The sequence below is a fragment of the Phyllostomus hastatus genome, unplaced genomic scaffold, assembly GCF_019186645.2.
Source record: "Phyllostomus hastatus isolate PE091 unplaced genomic scaffold, TTU_PhHast_1.1 phas_scaffold_585, whole genome shotgun sequence".
Lineage (NCBI taxonomy): Eukaryota > Metazoa > Chordata > Mammalia > Chiroptera > Phyllostomidae > Phyllostomus > Phyllostomus hastatus.
The window spans coordinates 19,496,141-19,515,762 of NW_025334037.1; positions in this window are offsets into that span (position 1 = coordinate 19,496,141).

The following is a 19,622-nucleotide window of genomic DNA, read 5'->3' on the forward strand; positions in this document are numbered from 1 at the left end:
CAGAGTACCGTATCTCGGGAAAGGAAATAGAAGTCCATGGCTCAGGCAGTCCTCTGGTTCTTCCCAGTTAGTACTCCATCTCGACTGGGAGACCTCCCTGGGTTCCCGGCACCCTCCGCTGAGTCGCCAGGATCTCTGCTAAAACCAGGTGGTGGTTCCCCCTTCTAAAGTTGCGGGGGTCCCCACTCTGGCACAGGCACGTGGTCCTCTCTCCCAGGGCCACGGCAGTCCTCACTCTGTCCAGGCCGCGTGGTTCTCCCTCTCAGGGCTGAGGGAAGGGAGAGTCCCCACTCTGTCCAGGCCACGTGGTTCTCCCCCAATGGCTGCTGTGTCTGGGTTTAAATCCCCCATGCCAATCTTCCTCTGCAGCCCCATTTCTGACTCCTCCTACACTTGGGCACACTTGCCCTCAATCTGCTGTCTTCTCCAGCTTTTCTGGTTGCCATCGTGGGTCTGGGCAGGTGTCACCCCGTGTCATGGAGCCAATCTTCTCCCAGCTCCCACGCAGGCGCTGTAACTCAGGGGACCTGCCCCCCAGTCACATCTTGGGGGGAGATCCCTTTCCATCCTCCTGGCCTTGAGCATGGCCATAGCTATTTAGCATATCTAAGCAACCAGCCAAAGGCTATAGGTATGTTAAATGACCACACCTTGGATTAGCTGCAAAGCTGCCCTGCATGCTCTTGCTCTGTGTGCCCCTTCCCCCAACTCACACCTGTGGGGGAAGGGGTGAAGACACCTTAAAATCTCCTGGCACCTTAAGTTCTGGACCCCATTTCAAATGCCTATTTGGGATCCTCCCTCTTGGCTGCACCCTGTAACAATATTAAGACAATCTAATTAAACTCACCGGTGAATCCGGTAATCCAAGAGTTGCAATGGAGTCATAAGGCCTCATGTCTGATGAATGTCAGACATACTACCTCTGACAAAAATGCCCTCTGTTATTATATTCAAGTAACAGGTTAAACAGAATGAACACATTTCTGTTTTATGAATTTTAAGGAGAGATATTAAAACTCTGTGTTCCTTACTAGCTAACAATAAAATGGAACAAGCTATTGATGCAGGAAACAGTATGTATGAATCACAAAATAATCACGCGGAGCCAAGGAAGCCGATGCACGAGAGTCCACAGTGAAGGGTTCCATTCGTGTTAACGTTTCTGTCTACAGTGACAGAGCGCAGCTGAGGGCTCGCTTGGGAGGGGGGCTTCCTGGGGGAGCTACAAAGGAGGGAGAGGAAACTATTGGGGGCAATGCATACATTCACTATCATGGTTATTGGTGATAATTTCACAAGTGTATGCATATGTCAACATTTAGGAAAATGTACGCTTTAAATATGTGTAGTTTATGTTATGCCATTTATACTTGAATAAATCTGTTTTCTTAAAGATGACATTTAAAAAAGTAAAGGAACCTCTATGCATTCCTTCATTTGTCATCTTCGGTAGGGAATATATTTAAAAAATTCACTCTTAGCTATTATATATGGAGGAGAAAAAAAAAGGCCTCACCCTCTAACAGTCTCAACACTGACATCAGACTGGTTAGACTGGACCAGAAAGCGGTCATCCTACAAAGCATTAAAATGTTCAGTCAAGCCCTGGCTGGCGTAGCTCAGTGGATTGAGCATGGGCTGCGAACCAAAGTGTCGCAGGTTCAATTCCCAGTCAGGGTACATGCCTGGGTTGCAGGCCATGACCCCCAGGAACCGCACATTGATGTTTCTCTCTCTCTCTCTTCCTCCCTCCCTTCCCTCCCTAAAAATAAATAAATAAAATCTTAAAAAAATGTTCAATCACAAGATACCATGCATTTCTAAAGGATAGAGTTTACAATATTCAAACTTCAAGGATTTCAGTACGAATCATGTCATTGGTTTAGTTTTGGCCCATTAGCACTTGAAATGCTGTTTGCTTCCTTTTGGATGATTTGCCTGCACCTAAGGTATGCTATCGCCAGACAGTAGTTCTATCTCCGTTATAGCCCCCAAGTAGAAACAGCAGGTCTCCCACCTCAGCCGTGATTGGCTGAGAGACAGCAGCAGAAATAAGGAAGACTAAGCAAAAACTCGTAAATACAATATTTATCAATATTGTATTGGTCTTGCTCACTTGTTTTCATTTCAAAGACAATTTTAGAAATCAATACAGAAGTATCATTTGATTCTCTTCTTGCAAATTCCAAATTGTCACACCTTTTGGGCCTCTTCCTCGGAAAGGAAGGCTTTTAAGAAGCAAGCACTGCAAATCGTAGAGAGAACATGAGAAAAGTGTGTCAGAGTTGCCAAAACAAGAGTCCCTTGTTCCAGGGAAATCTGTGGACTTGAAAAGATTAGCAGAAGACCAGCTCAATTCATGCAACGGCACACACATGCCTAGTAAGAACTCAAAATGCTTTCTGGCTTCAGAGGGCTAAACTGGTGTGCAACATAAATAAGGCACTCTGTCCTTTAGACTTTGTCTGTCGCAATTCTAAAGCTGACAGTTAGATTCCAAAGCTGACTTTTCTTCTGTATTAGGCAGTGAGATTTTTAAAGCTGAGTTTCAGGGCACATGGTAACCAAGTTTTGTAGATGGGTCGACAATTCCAGCTGTATTTCAAATTCATCGAAGGACTCCTTCATTCTGGAGTAGTCGAGAACTTCAACTTGTAAGATGAGTGACTACTTATCACGTCCCATTATCCTGTCATTATGTGCATAGCAATGAAGAATGAGGTCAGAATACCAAGAAAGCAGAAGAGTCTTTTGGAACATGGATGAGGTTGAGAAAACACATGAATTTAATCTACTTGGTGTGGTGGGTGGAAACTCCTAGGGATGTGGGGGCAGGGCAAAGTGAGCATGACAGACATTTTCTCTCCTGCTAATAGCCCCCACCTTTTACTTAGAGGGGAGCACCTCACCCCCATTCTCAGCCATGTGGTTTGGATGGGTTTGATCTCAGCTCCAATTCTAGGATGGGATGAAATTGGCTTGAGCTACCTTAGGTCCCTTGGTCCCCAAGGGCTTTCCCACATAGGCATGCAATGCGGGCAAAGACAACTAGATGCGAGGAGATATTGGGGTTTTGGGGGAGCAATCTTTCCTTCCCTTCGGTGAGATTATTACAAGAGACTCTCTTCTGCTGAAGTGGCGTTATAAGGACGAGGGGCCTGATCTGCTGTGTAGTCATTTCATTACTGCGAGTGGAGGGCCCAGAGTTGCCAGGAATCTACCTTGTCAAGGATAAAGCCAGCCCCGCAGAGGGCAGAGGAAAAACAGGGAGAGAAACAAGTCCTTAGTGTCAGACTCTTGAGCTACTGGATCAAAACATACCTGAAGTCAGATACCACTGTACTTGCAGTCACATAAGTGAATAAACTCCCTTTACTGCTTAAGTGAACTTCATATGACTTGAAACATAAGGGATTCTAACTAATCACTGACCACTTTACAAGGGTTGTGAACAGTCCTAAAAAATGTGCAAAATAAAAATGGTTAAAATAGTAAATTGTATATTATGTATATTTTGCCATAGTTTTTTTTTAAGTGTAACAACACCTGGAAATAAAAAAAAATATGCCCAAACTTATGAGTCTGGAGCTTCTGAGTGTCCCTAAATGTCCCTGGAGAGGTCACCTAATTGTGCAAAATCTACCTTCCCCATCGTCCTCTACGGAGGCTTTTTTCTGCAGGTGCGCACAAGCAGCCCACCTTGATGGCTGCAGCTTTTATAATTTTACTATTCATGGACCATCTGGGCTTTGGTTGAAAAAAGGGGGGAGCTGGGTAATTTGTGTGTATCATGTAATTTTCTTTTAATACCTACTATTGCTATTATTGTGCCAATTTTATAGATGGAAAAACTGAGTGTTAGAGGAGTCAGGAAACTTGCCTGTGCTCACACAGGTAGCAAGTGACAAGGCTAGGACTTGAGCTCTTTTAGGGCAATGTTGAAGGGTAAAGGCTCCTCCTAACAGTGTTAGCTATCAGTGGAAAAAGCCAAAAAGGCTGGTCCAAAGTCTCTGAGGCATGGAGAAGCTCTCGCCAACATTTCCTCCTCTCCAGGCAACAAAAGCAGAAAAGCAAACATTGGTTAGCGGCACATTCACTTCCGCATCCATTATGAAACCTCAGGATCATCTATTTCTAATTAGACGTTTCCCAACAAGCTGTACTTTGAGGAGGAAAAGAACTGAAATTTCTTCTGCTTTCGTTACTTCTGGACTGTCGGTGTATGTGCTAGATTGTGGTCGGTCAAGAAGATGGGGGTGGGGAGGATAAGAGCAGAAAACAGACTGAAGAGAAACACGAAGGGCCCTCAGTGACTTGCTGAGGTTGTGAGGTCTGAGCAAGATGGTGATTTGGACAATTGTCCGAAGGACAAAGGTTAATCTAAGGAGTAGCATGAGTTGGGCTCTGAGGAAATGGACTGGGAACGCCTCAAATTCAAAAATGGGCAGAATCTGTAGCAGAGCATGGACAGAAATTGGTGCCCGAATCTCCACGTCTGGTACCTCGGTATTGAAATGTCCAAGCTGGAACTGACATCCAAATGTCCAGTTCGGGCAAAAGGATGAGGAGGACCTGCTGTTGGGCCTGTGGCTGAACGTGGGCACAAGGGATGTCAATCGCACCTCAGGTCTGAGTGATCATTTGGTGTCCAGCATCATGCAAACTTTACTCACATTATCTCACTTAATCTTCCTCCAGAAAGTAGGTATCCCTGGCTGGTGTAGCTCAGTGGATGGAGCGCAGGCCTGTGAACCAAAGCATCACAGGTTTGATTCCCAGTCAGGGCACATGCCTGGGTTGCAGGCCAGGTCCCCAGTATGGGGTGTGCTAGAGGCAACCATACATTGATGTTTCACTCCCTCTCTTTTTCCCTCCTTTCCGCATCTCTCTAAAATAAATAAAATCTTTAAAAATATATTAAACATAAATAAATAAATATTTTTTTTTAAAAAAAGAGGTAGGCATAGACGGAGAGAGAGAAGTTTAGAAAGTCAGTTGACTCACTGAGATCCCCCCGTTGGTCCAGCCGTAGACACTTGGTCTTTGAGGTAGAAGGCCTACGTAAGGAACTGAGATGAGACCTTGGGACTGGGAAGAGCACCTGGGCTGTTGGTCTAGGACTAGAAGCTTGAGACTCTATTCTGGTTTTCAGCTGATCAGAGTAAGTCAGACTCCTGGAGGTCCCGACAGTTGTAAAAGCAGAATTGACTCTCTGAGTAGCAATAACTTTCATGATTTGTTCAGAGAGGAATTGCTGAGCCGTATCACAGTCAATTATCAGAAATAATAATGGCTTTGAGAGTCTGTCTCTTGAATCATGTGTAGACAAATTGATCAATTCAACAAATATTTATTGATGTCACATTATGTGCTGGGCACTGACCTAATTGAGAACAAAAAGATAAACAAAACACTTTCAAGAAAAAGACTTTTTTAAAATTATAAGTACAACATATTATAGAAAATTTGTGAAATACATATATACAGTCATACAAGATGATACTATGAGGTAAACCTAGTGGATGTTACATGAAACCTCTCTGTACTATTATTTTTGCAACTTCCTGTGAATCTTTAATTATTTCAAAATAAAAAGGTTTTTTTAATATATTTTCTTGATTATGCTATTATAGTTGTTCCATTTTTTCTCCCCTTTATCCCCTCCCTGCCCTGTACTCCCTTCTCACCATCATCCCCCCCCTTAGTTCATGTCCATGGGTCATGCATGTAAGTTCTTTGGCTTTTCCAAAAAAGGCTGTTTTTTGTTGTTGTTGTTTTTTTATGTAAAGGAAGCCTATCTATGTAGGTCGGTACTGTTAATTACAAAGATATTCAATATGGCCCTGGCTGGCGTAGCTCAGTGGACTGAGCGCGGGCTGGGAACCAAAGTGTCCCAGGTTCGATTCCCAGCCAGGGTACATTCCTGGGTTGCAGGCCATAAACCCCAGCAACCGCACATTGATGTTTCTCTCTCTCCCTCTCTCTATCGCCCTCCCTTCCCTCTCTAAAAATAAATAAATAAAATATTAAAAAAAAACAAAACAAAAACAAAGACATTCAATATGCCATTGCAAATGGAATTCTGCTGATGTTTAAAATGTAAAATTTTTAATAAAAAAAGATTAAGTCTAATATAGATCTGATATATTCTACTTTACCATTTTGGAGTATGATGTGGGTCATATCTTTTATAGTTGACTATAAAGGACTTGGACTTACAAGAAGACCCTTCTCCTGAGGTTCACCCTCCCAGACGCCCATTCTCAGTGATGCCATGGGTCCTGCTCCATGCTGTCTCCCTGGAAACTCAGGCTGCCTGGACAGTCCTTGGAAATGCTGGTTCACTGCTGCCATCACCACTTCCTTTGGTAATTACTTGGAGAGCTTGGTTGCAAAAGGCTCTAGAATCCACCACTTTCTCAACCCGAATATTTGCTCTAAGCAAGGAGCAAGTTGCCACCCGTAAGTTCTCCCAAGCTAAGGGCAGACCCCACCATGCAGATGAGGCGATTGCAATAGCCCACAGTACTCTCCCTACTCTCTGGACAGTCCTATCAAAATGAATGAAATTTTGGAAAGCTATTTCTCCTCTTCAAAGTCACAGGCTGGCTAAAAGCAAGCTCAGTTTGCACTACTAAGCAGAACATAAAATCTCAGTCTGTGGCATCAGCATGTTGATTTAAGGTAAGCTGCCTAGCTTTCTTGGAGACTAATGGGTGAAGATTTGCCTTACATATAAATAAATGAAGAGCTCGTTGTGGTGAGTCTCCCAACACCAAGGAGCTAGCTCCACAGGCAACTCCAGAAACTAAAACAAATGACAGCTTCCTTGGAGGAAGAAAACCTTTGCACATGACATGCGTACACACACAGCATGCACACACATGGGAGCTCACACATTTACATATTTTATTCCTAGATTTTTCTTACTTTTTATATTATCTTTTGAGTTCTTTTTACTGGTACCCCACAAAATAATAACACAGATCACCTATAAACACAAAATCACAAATAAAATTAAATCAAAAAACTGAATCATTCCACTGTCTTTTGATGCATGTAAAAACATATGAATGTACACATATATTTCACTTCAGTGCAACCACTAAGATGTGAAAATTGTACACTAGGTAACATATGTGAAAATCCTCATCTGCCAGAGTGAGGAAGGAATACGGACAAGAGAAGAGGCTGGGTGGAAATAAGTCATAGAATGTGAGCATTAGAAGGTATGGTAGCTGGTCTCAGAAATGGCCCCGAGGAACCACTCCTCTTGGTAGCCACATCTTTGTGTAGTCCTCTCCCACAGGGAGTTTGGGCTGGGCCTGCTCCTTGCTTTAACCAAAAGAATGCAGCAGAAGTGAGTGATAGGAATCCAGTTCTGAGCCCAAGCCAGTTCTTGAGAAAGTTGGACAGCTTCTGCATTGCCCATTGAGGAGCCCTGGTCACCATGAAATGAAGTCTGGCTATTCTGCTGGAGAGACTGCATGGGGCCAAAGAAGCCCTGAGGCTATGCGGAGAGAAAAAGAGGACCAGCCCTCCCAGCACTCCAGCTGAGCTCACCCTTCCAGGCATCTCCACTTGGCTGCCATGTGAATGAGTCATCTTGGACTTTCCAGCTGAGTTGAGCCCCCAGATGACGATAGTCACACGAACAGAAGAATCACCCAGCTAAGCCTGGCCAGCCCAGACATTATGAGAGTTTTTAACAAGTTTTAGTGTGCCCTGGCCCGTGTGGCTCAGATGGTTGGAGCATCATCAGGTTTGATCCTTGGTCAGGGCATGTGCCTAGGTTGTGGGTTCAATATCTTGTCGGGAGCATCTGGGGGGCAACCAATCAATGTTCCTCTCTCTCTCCTTACTCTCTCCCTCCGTTCCTTGATCTCTAAAAGCAATGAAAATATGTCCTTGGGTGAGGATAAAATTTTTTAAAAAATTTATTGTTCCAAGCCATTAAATACTGTGATTGCTTGTTATGCAACCATAGATAACCAAAGAGAAGGCATCATAAAAATGATCTAATCATAGAGATCATTCAGCCAAACATTCTCATTTGGCTTCTTCAGAGGCAGTAATTACTTTCAACTGGGCCAGAAATACAATTTTGGTCTCAAGTGTTAGTTGAATATTCTTTCTATTGATTCCTAAAGGATGAAGAATGGCCATTGACTGAGTTTCTTAAAATGACCAAGGAGGGCAGTTTTGCTTGAAAAGGACCATTGACAATTACTTGGGCTTTAACTTAATCTTCCATTTATTACAATTGTATATTAAAAACATTTTTCTTAGGTTTTAAAGTTTACCTTATAATTCTTGTTATTTTAGTTATAAACCTAATAATGTTATTTGGTGTTCAATTTCTTAAAATTTAATATTAAATTCTCCCAAATTACTGGTCTCAAATTTACAAATGTAGTAATTAGATCTGTTTAAATATTTTAAGCTAAATTTGCATAATATCTCTTCCCACCTCTCAAGCACTTCAGATAATTTATGGGAAAGACTTACAACACTTACTCATGAGATTTTTTTCAAGTACTTTGGTAATTCTTGTAAATGTAATAAATCAAACTCCTTATTTGGAATGAATCAGCATTTCTTATAAAGAGTCTAATTCTGTTAAAAATTATCTTACATCCTTCAGCTTAAATTTTCAAGTCTAAAATAAATTATGTATTTCAGACAAAATAAGCTCATCTGATTCTCTAACATGCTAGGTTCTCTTACACAGTAAGCACTGTATCAGTTAGGACACCCCATAGGTCATGCTGCAGCAACCAACAATTCCAAACATCTCAGTGACTTGGAACAACAGCTTGACTTTTCACTCACGTTCCATGTTCCCTTTGTGGTGTAGCTGAGGAGTCTCCTGCAGGCCTGTTGAGTAGGGACCCAGGTTGAGAGAGGAGCCACTGAATGGAGCGTTGCTGGTGGCAGAAGGAAAGAGAGAAACTGGCAACCTGTGTACTAGTGGTTAGAGCTCGAGCCCCAGACTAACCCCATTATTTCTGTTTACACGGCCTCGGCCAGACCAGTTCTGTGGCCACATCTAACTCCACGGAGGCAGGAAAGTGTACAGTCCTTAGCATATTCCTCTGCTCCTGAAGCAAAGAGCTGGAACTACTTTCTAAGAATAGCACAAATGCTGGCTGGTGTAGCTCAGTGGATTGAGCGCAGGCTGCGAACCAGGCATTGCAGGTTCGATTCCCAGTCAGGGCACATGCCCCGGTTGCAGGCCATGGCCCCCAGCAACCGCACATTGATGTTTCTCTCTCTCTCTCTCTTTCTCCTTCCCTTCCCTCTCTAAAAATAAATAAATAAAATCTTAAAAAAAAAGAATAGCACAAATGGCCACCACATATACTCTAAATAGAAAATATAATCCTGATTATTATAAACACAATACTAAGTTTATTGTAATTGGTAAAAAAACTTACCTGCTGGTGTGTTAAAGAAGCCAGCTTGTGCTGACTTGCTAGAGTTGATTGTTCAATTTTCAGAAATTTTACAATAATTATTAAAATTTAAATTGTACAAACCAAATAAATTTCATAAACTTAATAATTGAATTTAGATAAATTACATCTATAATAAAGGTAATACATATTTAAAACTTATTATTTTACTACATTCTACTATTACCTATGTTGTTAAGGTCATTTACATCTATTGTGTCTGTAATGGTAGAAATAATTTTCATTGTTGTTCTCTGGCATTTCTTCCCAAATCTGCCTTTAGCGACATCTCCTTGTCAGCTTTCTATTGGCCACGGTGGGAATAGTCACATGATGAGAATCAGCAAACACTACAAATCAGGGTCTGACTGACAGCTTGGTTGCTGGTCTAGATTTAAGAAAGTGATGGAGATGTTAATAATGCAACTCCAACTTAACTGTGGGTAGTCTCTGTAACCATTACACTGAGGGTAACACAAAAGATTGAAGACATATTTTTCCGGGATTCGAAAATTATGTCATTCAGTTAAGCAGTCAATCATGTCATCAATAAATAAGTGAAATCCCAAGATGAACCTTCATGGTTTCACTTTCATCTTACCAGTTAGTGAAAAGTATTCACCAACATTCATATCAGAACTACACGTATTCGTCATCTGCAACCATTGGTTGACTGTGGACGTAAGATTTAAAAGCAAAAGTATTTTGACAATCAATTGCTATGTAAAACTTAAAATTAAAAGTATTCTATATGGTTATGTTTATTCTGTGCTATTCATCTTTTATAGCAATAACATGTACACTAAGCATACACATGTAAACATTTCTATGTACGTATATAACATACAGACACACGAGCACGCGTTCGCACTCCTATCCCCCAGAGGGCTGGCTGTTGAACACTCACCAGCACCCTTGGGCTTACTTCACCTCGGTACACCTTCCTGAGGTTGTAACCTGCAGGCAAACCTTTTAACTCTGAAATTGGAAGTTGCTAAAACCTGCCAGACTTGGCTTGGTTGACTCTTAGGTGCTTGTGATAAGAAATTTAAAAAATAATCACTGTGATAAAAACAAACCAAAAAAACTCCCCACAGGGACAGAAAGACTGTGGACGGACCAATGGGCTCGTTTCTGCGCCGTGCAAAGGAAAATGCAAGTCGGGTTCCGTGAAAAGGCGCTGGCTCCGCCTCCCTGATGATGGCAGGGTTGGAGCGAATGACCGTCTGGAGGGCTGTGGAGCTGCTGTTCACTCAGCATTCAGGGAGACCTTGTTTTGAGCACCAAAGGGTCCAGACCATCAGCTCCAGTCCCCAGTCTGGCCTGCCAAAGTCGTAGTGGGCATTGTGGCTGTCACCCCCTAGGTGACAGTGGCGAACAAAACTTCTCTTCACACAGCACAGGTTTCAGTAGCACCCAGGAGCGGATGGAGCAAACTTCAGGCTTAAGCAATTCAGTATGACTTTCCATCCAAAGCTTTGAAATCCAAGCTGGAGTAAAGGCTTAGGGTCAGATGAAAACTGTTTTCTAGAGAGGTAGTGGAAGCTGAATTTTAGAAAGGAAGAGGGGACGGGGAAAGAGGAGGAAGGGGAAAAGAAGGAAAAAGGCAATTTCCCTGGTCTTTAAAGACCTACCAACATTAAGTTGGGTTCGAATCTAGCACTACGACAATGGGTGTGACATTCATCCTTAAAACAGATGTATTATGGAAGGGCGAGGAGAGCTCTCACATAGACAAATCTTGCTAGGTTGCCGAAGTGTGATGCCCCAGCATACAGGAGAGCTTGCTACCAAAGCCAGAGAACTAAGGAGGCAAAGGTGAAGAATGTTTCCTAAAGAAAGAAGGGACTTTAAAACATCTTTGAAAACTGTTTCCTAGACCTCTAAATTTTAGGCCCAACATCAGCCAAGGCCTCAGTTATTCTGACCAGAATTGTAGGTCTAAATGTTAAGTCATCTAAATTCTCTGAGTCTGCATTCTCTCCTGTTGGTAAAATGATACCCATCTCACTGGATTAGTTCAGGTTAAATGAGAACACATACAGAGTGCTTGGCACATAGTAAGTGGTCAATAAATGGCAGCCATAATTATTTCTACTTAGGCCTTTCCATCAGAATTAGACTAGCAGTGCTTTATATTAGACTTTTTTAAGTCTAAGGAAGTGCTCAACCTAGGGTGTATTTCTCTAATTTGTTCTAGATTAGAAATTGCTTCATTAGTGATTTCTCCAGAAAAGTTACCGAGGGTTATAGAGCAAGTTCTCTAGGACTTGGGAGAAATGATCCAGTCGGACATGTAGTCCTTCCTGTTCAGTGGCCGTCACTCATCTTTTTTGGTTACCTGTATTTCAGTCATCATGTACAGAAAAAAAAATAGCCCCCAAAGGACCCGTGCAAAGCAGGTCCTTTAAAGACATGAACATTTGGGAGGAAACATGCCGCTGGTGGTTCTGCTGTGGTGTCATAAACATTTACTTGAATGAATGGATTTTTAATCCCTTGAACTCCACAGTGGAGAACCTCTGGGAGAATGTTCAAATTTTGTTGCCAAGCTGTGCTTACTTGCCCTAATTTCCAGTTAACTTTAGCATGCCCAGAGGGTAGGTGGCACAACACTTTTAGAGCTTCTAAGGACTTACCAGACAGATGTTTTATGTCCTGAAAGGTCCCTGGCTCTGCAAGGGCGTGTCCTGCCCTTGCCCTGAGCCGGGGTGCACACGGGTGTTTACGGTTGGTCCTACTCTGTTCCCATGGCAGATTAAAGGGAAAGACCCAAAACCAATCCATTCTCTCCTTTAGTAGTAACAGAAATGAGGTTAGGTTTGTTCTCTTCATGGGGACTAACAGGCTAAGTTAGTGTAAGGGTGAGCCATTAGCCACCTCTAAAGCCCCTATAGAGATCTTTGTACTTCTTTATCATTGGTGCCAGAGGGAGAGTTCCACCTGCAATCTTCAGAGAGTTGGCTGGGCTTTGACTTAAAATGCCACTCCTTTTTCTAGGAGTCTCTGTGTTCTGTTCTGACTGAACTACCAGCTTTACTCTGATCCACATGCTAGCATTTTTTGCCTGAAAGGATACATGTGACCTTTCCCTCTGTTTGGAGGCTAGCGGCAAATGATGGCCGACGGTGATTTTCAGACATGTGCAATTTTCCCTGGAAACTTCACCAGTGTTAGGAGAGAGAGAAATATGAAAGATCCTGTATTGCCTTCAAATCAACTAAGTTAGGATTTGGAGCTTTGAGACTTTGGAGTTAAGGTTCAAAAACATTTCAGTTCTCCAGCCCTTCCCAAGTATCTTCAGAGAAAGTGCTGGAAATGATTTGAATTCCTGCTAGTCAATTAGGTAAGGTCCTGGAGCACCAAGATGAGGGGTGTTGGTATATGAGGGGCGTTCCTACGGGGCTTTGTGGCTTCATGTATATCATCCAACTTGTGAAGTCTGAGACCTAGGACTTATTGGCAGCTCTACGTCCTTTCCTTCTGATCAAGTTGCCTACGCCTGGCACTCCTCGGTTGTTCAGGCATTATCGCTACTTTGTGGTGGAGACAGACGCCTGATTATATCACTGCTGAGACTTCACAATCCAACCCCCAGCAGGTCCACTGGGATGCAGTTTTAGGCCAGTCTCTAATTCTACTGGACTAAGTATAAATATGCTTCAAGGTAGCACTGCTCTGTGCTACCTTGTCCCATAATAAAGACTTCTGGATTCTATGGTATATTCTCTGGGAGTAAACTAACACCAGATTTTAGCCCACCCCTAACATGAATGCACTAAGGCCACTGGTGTCAAGCTGACGGCTCCTACAGTGAATCGAGCAAGCTCTCTGTCCATTTGCCCAGAACCTGACATCCCCCAAGAGATGGTTGGGACAAATTCACCCTGCACTTTACCCCTGTTTTCATTGTCACACCTGTCATGGGTATTCCATTACATCCATGGTCTCAAAGTGTGGTCCTTGGATCAGAGTATCCATATCACTTGGGAATTCGTGATAAAAATTCTCAGGTCCCACTCCAGATCTACTCAATCAGAAACTCTGGCAGTAGTTTCTGATTATGCTTTAAAGCAATCTGTGCTTTAACAAGCTCTCCCATGATTTTGATGCACATTGAAGTTTGAGACCGACTGCACTACAGCATCACCTCCACAACACGTCGCATTTCTTTGTTCTTGGATCAGTTCCCCACTGTTCTAATGCACCATCCCCACCCTGACCCCTGCTCTCCAAGGTACCCTAGAGAGCAGCTCCTCTGTGATAAGCAAATATTCCCCTTTACCTTCCACATCTTCCAGGAATGTTCCCCATACCTCTTGCACTAAGTGAAACCTCTCTTAAAGCAGCCCTCTGTGGTGGCAGATCTGTATTTGCATTTATTGACAACTTACTAACAACTACTTACTGTTTATTCCTTGTCCTCATACCTCTCCATTGGTGTTTCTAGATCATTACTTCTTTCCCACCCTCTTGTATAAACTCCTACTCCTTCCAGGCTCATGCCCTGGGGTTATACCACCCTGCCCCCTTCTCATCACTCAGATCTCTCACAGTAGGCTCATCCAGAGTCACTTCAAAGTCTGCAGCAATAAGTTCATGGTGATGGCTAACACCTGACCTCTCAATTTGTTGACCACCTTATTTCCAATGACCTTGTCCTTTGTCCTCTCTCATTGACTCCCATGGTCACATACAAAACCTGCACCCCTTGAAACTGCTTTACCTCCACAATCATAAATACAAGCATCCCATCCCCGAACACAGATTCTCACATTAGAATTTCCTCGACTCCAACCTCTTCAAGATACTTAGTTCCCAAAATTAGTACCCTCTAACTTTCTTCACATAATCATCTCCTTGGTTCCTTACCCAGCTTTGACTGGAAGGTCTATCATTTCAATTAGTTTCGCAAATATCTTCATTTACTTTGTTCTTCTGACCTCTTGGTTACTACTCTGGCAAAGCCCAATCATGGTTGATATCAACCATCAAAAAATCAGGTACTGCAGAAGCACCAGCTTTGTGACAGGTGCTTTTATAGGCACTGAAGATGCAAAATGGACAAGTCAGATCATGACCCTAACTTTGTGGAGTTTATATCCTGCTGTGGGATTGGTGGGGTTGGCAGAAAATAAGCACACAGTTATTTAATATATGTCAGGTCATAAGTGCTTTTGAGGAAAAATAAGTAACAAGGAAGGGCACTGAAAGCAATGGGAGGTAGGAGGACGGCGTGGTGGTGGTGGGGGGCAGAGCATGGTGCTATTTTAGATGCACTGGTCTAGGAAGGCATCACCGAGGAGGTGACTTTTGAGCTGAGGCCCCAATGAGCAGAGAACCAAGGCATGAGAGGACACTAGAGAACAGCAGGTGCAAAGATCCTGGGGTGGGTGTGTGCTTTGAGGAAGAGCAAAGTGACAGCAGACTAGAATACACAGAGAGGTAGACGATGAGGTTGGGAAGATACCCAGAGGCTGCATCATGAAGGCCATATAGCCCTAAATGAGGACTTTGTTTGGTCCAAAGAAGCCATTAAAGAGTTTTAAGCAGCTGACTGAAATGGTCTGATTTCCTTAAAAACAAACAAACAAAACCACTGTGGGTACCGTGTAGAAATTCTGCTGAGGGAAAGGCATGGATGGAGCTGGGCGCAGCGAGGGGCCTCCTGCTGCAGTTCAGCTGGGAGACGAGGGCGTTCCGCTGGGGAGTGAACCACACCCTTTCTCTGTCCTCTCTCTGGAAGTGCGGTCCCTGAGCCAGCATCGTCCACATTGCCTGGACACTTTCCCAGCTAATGCAAACTCCCAGGCCCCACCCCACTCACCTACCTATATTGACTAAACTCTGACCCTTTACATCTTCTTTCATTCTCAGCAAATAACTCTCACTTCTTTCTTCACAGGAAGAAAGTCTGTCATGCAAGAATTCCTTCAATTTCTGGCTGCCGTATCTATGAAATTATTTCCTTCTAGTCTATTTATGTTAACCGTGGCTTCTCCCTCTACCTGTGCTTGCCATTCGTGTGTGCTCCAGTCTGTGCCAGCATGTTAAAAAATGAATAACTTCCCCTACCTCGACCTCCACCCCTTACTCTGCCTGCCTCAAAGCCAAACATCTTGGAAGAGCTGTCTACATCCCCTCTCTCTCACCCAACTCCCAATCAGGCTCCCATCCTTTCTGATTAGTTTGTGCCCAACCCATACTGGTTGTTAAATATTTTTAATATAACCCACCTCAGCTGAAATCAACAGATTTTCTGGACTCCATCTCGACTGTTCACAATCATTGAACACAGTTGACTAATGGAAACAGTCTCTTCTTTTGATTTTTGTGACGGCACACTCTCCTGGTTTTCTTCTTTCACTTCTTGGGTTTCTATGCTGGCTTTCCCAACTGGCATAACCCTTTAAATGCTGGAGTTGTCCTTCTCTTTAATATCTCACTAGATCTCACTTATTCTCACCTCATGACTTCAGTTACTAAACATGGGAATGAACCCCACATTAAAAGTTTTTATTTTTTAATATTTTATTTATTCATTTCTAGAGAGAGGGGAAGGGAGGGGGAGAAAGAGAGGGAGAGAAATATCAGTGTGTGGTTGCCCCTCACACGCCCCCTACTGGGAATCTGGCCTGTAACCCAGGCATGTGCCCTGACTGGGAATCAAACTGACAGCCCTTTGCTTCACAGTCTGGCCCTCAATCCACTGAGCCACACCAGCCAGGGACCCACATTAAATGTTTAACTAAAACCTATCCTCTGAACTCTAGACCTGACTCAAATATCTTCTTAGCAAATCATTTGGGTATCTCATTAGGTCTACAAGTGTAACGTGTAAAATCCAACTTTCCATCTCTTAGCTCCCCATGTAGCCCTTCTATAGAAATGGTCCAAGCCCTGGCTGGTGTAGCTCATTGAGTGCAGGCTGCAAACCAAAGCATCGCAGGTTCGATTCCCAGTCAGGGCACATGCCTGGGTTGCAGGCCACAGCCCCCAGCAACCACACATTGATGTTTCTCTCTTTCTCTCTTTCTCCCTCCCTTCCTTCTCTAAAGATAAATAAAATGTTTAAAAAAAAAACAGTCCCACTATCCCTGAGACACACAAATCGGAAACCTAAGAGCTACCTGTGACTCCTCTTCCTCCCTCACCACCTTTTCATCTTTCATCAATCACCACATTCTGTTTGTTGTCCCTCTAAATATGGAGCATATATTACACCCACTCGATTCTCTCCATATCTCCTGCAAGCCTCTGGTTCAAGCCGCCATCACTAATAACAGTGGCCTCCTGGACTCCTGCATCCGTATTTGCCTCCCTCCAGTCTACTTTCCACAAGGCAGCCAAAATGATCTTTTTAAAAACGCAAATCTGATTAAGCCAATATATCCTGTTTCACTCCCATGGGGTTCACCGTGAGGTCACATTCCTCTTAATGTCCAAATCGGAAGACTTGGAGCCCTCCGCTTTTCTCCCTTCGGTGATAACTTCGGATTCCAGAGGCTCAGATTCTCTCACCGGATGAAGCTGGAAAACCTGCTCACATTCTTTTTGACTGTTTTGATTGTCAGTAAAATACCAGACTCTACTGTTTTCAGGTAGTCCTTATCTTTTTAAAGAATTTTTTATTAAATTTAGTGGAGTGGCACCGATTAATAACATTATATAGGTTTCGAGTGTACATTTCCACAGCCCATCGCCTGTGTATTGCACTGTACGTTCTCCAGGGTAGTCTTTATTGCTGAATGATCTGCAGTAACTGGGCACAGCTGTCCACCAAATAGCCCACGGTAACCCTTGTTCAGTGAAAGAAAGTGTTTTGATGATCCAGACCCAACAGAGTTTTAGTTCTGGAAATAAGAAAAAAAATCGTACTTTCCAAGTGTTCTATCCAACTATGATGGCTCAGTGCCATGGTAGGTCTAGGAACAGATGTTAAAGCTCCTCCCTCACACAGCTCTTTTACTTCACATGCATGGATAAGGAGCACTGGTAGGTGTCAGAATCTGCTTGCGTTTCCCCAAATAAGACCTTAATGCCCTTGTGAATTAGTGCAGCAAATTGACCGGTTCCTGCTGAAGTCTACTCCCGCAGCGCATGAGGCCCGGATGCGAAGGATGTCACCAGAGGCCAGCAGCCTGGGCCCCAACACTGGTCAGGATGCACTGAAAACCTGGAGTTAGTGTGTAGTCAACTTCTTTCCGAGAAAGAAGTTTATTTTTAACCAAATGTCCCTGACACTCTTTCCTTCCTGTCTTTCATAGGTGGTCTGACCACTAACTCAAGCTAGAAACACAGGAGAATCCCAGAAGCTACCTTCTCCCTCAACCCGAGTATCTAATCAGCCACCAACCCTGATGAGTCTACTTAGGAATATCCTTAGAATTCGGCTCTGGCACTGTCTTGGTTGAAGTCCTGTCTGTTCTCTTAACCATTTTAATCATTTTCCTACAGGTCATTAGGGCTCAACGTCCAATCCAACCTCCATATTGCATTCACTGATCTAAAATATAAATCTGGACCTGCTTCTGTTCAGTTTAAAGCTCTTTAATTAATCCCCACCGTCTCTTTCAAAGATAGGTTTCTGAATCTGAGGGCATGCAATGGAGGGGCATCCAAGGAATTGTGAATTATATGCAGAATTTTATATGCGCATGTTTCCAGTAAGATGGCCAATACTTTTAATCAGAACTTCAGGGGAATACATTTCCACAGCAAGGCTAAAGTCTATAGTTCGAGCTCAAGCTGTTTAGCTGGAATGAGAGGGATTTTAATGACCTGGGCACTGCTTACCCGGCCACTCATCACCTGCATCTTCCTCTCTGCCGCTTCTCCCCCATTAGTACACCAACAGCATAGAACTGCTTAGGGTTCTTACAACGTACCATACGGTTTATGCCTCCATGTGCTTTTGAGCGTGTTTGCCAGGCCTTTCTTCTTTCCTTTACCCACTTTTGTCTTTACAAATTCAGCTCCGGCAACATTTCCAGAGAGCCTTCCCTGATTCCCTCCTGTAAAGGATAACTATGCCCACTTATGAACCACCCCTTTTTCTTGTTCACACTTCTTGTTTTGCCATATTTTTACCCATAAAAAATTTTGAAAGAGACCTTTTTTAAGTTGAAGTCAGCATACCAACAAAAGTGTGCAAACTGTAAGCATGCAGCAGCTCCATGATTTTTACAAAGTAAATACACCTGTGTAGCAACTGATCTAAAGAAGAAATGGAGTATCGCCAGGCCCCCCAAAGCCTCTCTTGGGCTTCATCCCAGTCATTAGCAAACCTCAAAGGTACCCACTGTTCTGATTTATTTTTTACCATAAATTCATGTGCCAATTTTTAAAAGTCTCATAGTCTTGCATCCAGCTACTTTGGTTCAACATCCTCTGTGTTGGACTCATCCACGTTGCCACTCGTCACTGGGATTTGTTAATTTTCAGTTATATAGTATTCCACTATGTGAATATGCCATTTAGTTGTCCTTTTGTTCTATTGATAGACATTTGAATTGTTTCCTTCTTTGGCTACTAAGAATAAGAACAATGCCGCTGTGAATGTTCTAGTCCGTGTCTTTCAGTGACCATACATACACACTTCTATTAGGTATATGAACATCTAAAAGCAGAATTTCAGGATTCTAGAGTATGTGAATATTCAGCTCAGGGGACACTGCCCAGTGCTGTTCTGAATTGGTTGGGCCAGTGTATACCTGCATTAGCAGTGTCTGAGAGTTCCTGTCAGTCCACCCTTCGGAACACTGATTTCCCTGAGGCCCTAGAACTGTGTCATATTTAGCATTGCACGTCAACAAGTACAGGGCCTGGCACACACACACGGTGCTAAGGGGTGTTTGTTGAGCGAACAGACTCAAATTGGAGAAGTAATACGGGGCTGAGAAGCCTCCCTAATGCTAACTAACATCAAGGTGTTTTTGGTAAGTGATCATATACCTTGCCTAAGTTTAAGTCCAGTCCTCATCATCAGGCATGTTTGGGTGTCCCCCTGCTGCTATGTTGTTCTTTTGTACTTTCTCAAGGTCTTAGTAGCTAGGGACTGCATAGCATTGACTAGGAATGTACACGTCAGAGCTGTGATCATTCCAACCACAGATTTAAAGTTGAGACTTTGAAATATAATTGTATTTCCCCTACTTTGTGGAA